Here is a 4,335-nt window from a genome sequence, read left to right as displayed (position 1 = left end):
TTAGAAGGATTAACATTATGAAAATGGCAATATTGTCCAAAGCTAGTTACAAATTCAATGCCATACATCTAAAAATCCCCATGTCATTCTTTAGTTACATAAGAAAGCAATGCAAAAATTCATATAGAATAATAAAAGATCTCAAGTAGCAAAAAAAAAAAAAACCCTTGCAGGAAGAACAGCATTGAAGGAAAAATCAATATCCAATGTCAAACTCTGTTACAAAGCCCTAGTAATAAAAACAGCTTGGTATTGGCATAAGGATAGGCTTGAGAACTAATGGAGCAGAATAAAAGACTCCAAAATGAACCCACAGACATACAGCCACCGAATATTTGATAAGGGAGACAAAAACTAAGATTGGAAGAAAGACAACCTCTTCAACAAATGATGTTGGCAAAATTGGCAAAATTGCCAATTCTGCAACAGAATCAAATCAAATGAATCAAAGTAAATAGGGATCAGGTGGACCCATTGCAGCAATGAAATGTACAAGACGTTGTGTCGAAAAATGAACTTTACAGCTTTGCAGTGGAGGGGGGAGGTTGGGAAGGGATGGGAAGGGGAAACAAAGGAGTAGGCAACAACGTTTGATAAGAAATGTACTCATTACCTTGACCATGTAATTGTAAACCTCTGTACGGTATTTTCACAATAAAAAGTAAAAGAAAATTTAAAAAAAGAACTTAATGTAAAGCCAGATACCCTGAAAATATCAGAAGAAAGGGAAGGGGAAACACTAGGGCTCCTAGACATGGAATTGAAACTTCCTAAGAATGTCCACAAAATGGGAGAATATTTTACTGGCTATGCATCAGATTAAATCTTCATATCTAAATAGTATGTAGACCTCAAAATATTAAACCCATTAAAAATAAAATATCAAATAAAAACTCAATTAATAAATGGGCTAAAGACTTAGGATGGCTTAAAGAAGTAAGAATGTCTATAGACATGTACGGAAATATCCAACATATCTAGCCATAAAAGAAATGAAATTCACAACAATGTTGAAAAAGGTGTCTCATGCCTGTAACCCTATCTATTCAGGAGGCTTAGATCTGAGGATCAAGGTTCAAAGCCAGCACAAGCAGGAAATTCCATGAGACTCCAATAAAATACTTGGAAAAAAAAAGTGGTGCTGTTGCTAACATGATAGAGCACTAGCTTTGACCAAAAGAAGCTCAGGAACAGAACTCAGGCTCAGATTTTAAGCCTTGGGACCCATTAAAACCAAAAAAAATCAAGAATTAAAACAACAACACTGAGATTCCACCTAACCCAGTTACAATAACCATTAGCAAGAAAACTAACAATGATGCTTGCTGATGGGGATGTGGTCAAAAGGAAATGGTACTACACTGTTGATGGGAATGTAAACTTGTTCTACCATTCTGGAGAGCAGTATAGAGGTTCCCCAAAAGACCAAATAGAGAGCTTCCTTATGACCCAGAAATTCTACTCCTGGCATTTATCCAATAAACCACAAACAGGGTCACATTGAAACTACCAGCACAACAATGTTCACTGTAGCACTTTTCTTAATTTTTTTTTATCATAGGCAAGACATGAAAACAACCCAGATGCTTCTCAGTACATGAATGGTTCAAAAGCATGTGTTATATATACACAATGGAATTCTATGCTTCCATTGGAAAGAGTGTCCCATTTGTAAGGAAATGAAAAGATTTGGCAAAAATTATATTAATCCAAGTGAGCCAGACCCAAAGAAAGATAGGTTGAAGGTTGTCCCTCATTTGTCATAACTAGAATGTGCCTATAAATCCAAATAAACACACTGGAAAAACAAAGGAGGGGGGTGACAATGCCAGTCAAGAAATGTACTCATTACCTTACTGATGTAACTGCAACCTATCTGTACAGCATCTTTACAAGAAAATAAAATTTAAAAAAAGAATGACCACTAAAAACAAATGTTAAAAAAATACATTTGGACATGATAAATTATACAGGTATTAAAGCATTGTTACAGTGAGACCAAAGGAGAGTAGTCTTAAGAGAAGATACAAAGAATCAAAAGCTCATAGATATAAGATAGATCATATAAAGTGATATTTATCAAAAGGAACTTCAATAAAATTTTTTCCAAGTCTTGATCCATTCATCTACTGAGGGACATCTGGGTTGGTTCCATATCTTAGCTATGGTAAATAATGCTGCAATAAACATAGTTGTGCTGGTAGCTTTAGTATGGTCTTGTTTGTGATCATTTGGGTAAATGCCCCAAAGTGGGATTGCTGGGTCATAGGGGAGCTCTATGTGTAATTTTTTGAGGAATCTCCACACTGCTTTTCAAAGTAGTTGAAAAAGTTTACGCTCCCACCAACAATGCAGTAGGGTTCGCTTCTGTCCACATCCCCTCCAGCACCTGTTGTTATTAGAGTTCTTGATTATAGCCATTCTAACTGGGGGGAGGTGGAATCTCAATGTTGTTTTGATTTCCATTTCTTTTATGGCTAGAGAGATTGAGTATTTCTGCCAGGCACAAAGAAACATAAGTCCCATGGTTTCCCTTATTTGCAATAACTAGTATATGTCTGTGAAAATCAGAAAAGGTCAGATAAGATGAGGTAAGTGAAATGAACCCCAAGATAGAGACACAAGTGGTTTTTTCTTTCTTGGTATTGTTTCTAATGTATTTATAAGACACCACATTATTTTTTTTGTTGCTTTGTATGTCCCTCCCCCCACTGTATAACCAGTTTTCACTGTATTTGATGTTGGTATAATTTGAGGAGCAGACGGAAAAAAAAATTGTTCAAATAGGGATACAGTTGATTCATTGCAACAATAAGATGTACAAGATGAGATTGTCAAAACGAACTTTACAATTTAGGCAGGGGTAGGGTGGGGAGTGTGGCGGGGGCAGGCATGGGTGTGGGAATGGAGTTGTGGAGATGGGAGGGAAGGGATGGTAGGGGAAAAATAAAGGAGGAGGCAACAATGCTTGATAAGAAATGTACTCATTTCCTTGTTCATGTGATTGTAACCCTTCTGTAAAGTATTTTCACAATAAAAAACCTATTTAAAAACAAAAAAACAAAAGGAACTTCAAGAAATGGAAACAAGATTTTTTCTTTTTTTTTTCTTTGATTCTGTTTTCTGTACCTCTTGTCTTATTTGTAAGTGTAATTGCTTTAGAGAGATAAGGAGGGAACACAGAAATGGTGCGATAAAGAGTGAACAAATGCAGCAGTGATAGTCAGTAGACATTATACTGAAAATGAATTATACAACTTGTGAGGGAAGAGAGGAGAAAAAAACTGGGAGAAAGTGAGGGACGGGGTGACAGTGTTCAAAAAGAAAGGTACTCATTACCTGACTTATGTAATTGTAACTGTATTGTTATTTATAATAACAATAAAATAATTGAAATATGTTTAGTTAAAAAAATTTCCTGTCAGAAATGAACTTACAGACCTATAGCCATCTAATCTTAGTTATAAGGGAGCTGAAAAAATAGAATGGAAGAAAGACAGCCTCTTCACTAAATGGTGCTGGCACAATTGGTTAACTACTTGTAGAAAACTAAAGCTAGATCCTTATATATCACCCTGCACCAGAATCAACTTCAAATAGATCAAAGACCTTGGAGTCAAAGCGGACACACTGACAACATTACAGGATGGAATAGGAGAAACCCTAGGTCTCCTTGGCACAGGCCGAAATTTTTTTAAAAGAGACCCGGAAACACAACAAATCAAAGAAAGGTTGGACAAATGGGATTGCATGAAGTTGCAGAGCTTCTGCATGGCAAAGGACATAGCTAGCAAGATCAATAGAAAGCCCACGGATTGGGAGAAGATCTTCACTAGCCATACAACGGACAAGGGTCTCATATCTAAAATATACCTGGAACTCAAAAAATTAACTCCCCTAGCAACAAATCTTCAAAGAAACAACTGCCCAATAAATAAGTGGGCTAAAGACTTAAAGAGAAACTTCTCTGAAGAGGAAAGAAGGATGGGATGACCAATAGACACATGAAGAAATGCTCAACCTCCCTAGCCATAAAAGAATGCAAATCAAAACAACATTGAGATACCACCTCACTCCAGTTAGAATGGCTAAAATCAAGAACTCTAAAAACAACAGATGCTGGAGGAGATGTGGACAGAAGGAAACCTTACTTCACTGTTGGTGGGAGTGTAAACTTGTTCAACCACTTTGGAAAGTAGTATGGAGGTTCCTCAAAAGACTCTACGTAGAGCTCCTTATGACCCAGCAATCCCAGTTTTGGGCATTTACCCAAATGTTCACAAACAAGACTACACTAAAGCTACCAGCACGACTATGTTTACTGAAGCATTATTT

This window comes from Dipodomys merriami, unplaced genomic scaffold, assembly GCF_024711535.1.
Source record: "Dipodomys merriami isolate MVZ:Mamm:240054 unplaced genomic scaffold, mDipMer1.0.p SCAF_20, whole genome shotgun sequence".
Taxonomy (NCBI): Eukaryota; Metazoa; Chordata; class Mammalia; order Rodentia; family Heteromyidae; genus Dipodomys; species Dipodomys merriami.
The sequence above is the reverse complement of the archived record's forward strand: the minus strand, read 5'-3'. Positions refer to the sequence as shown.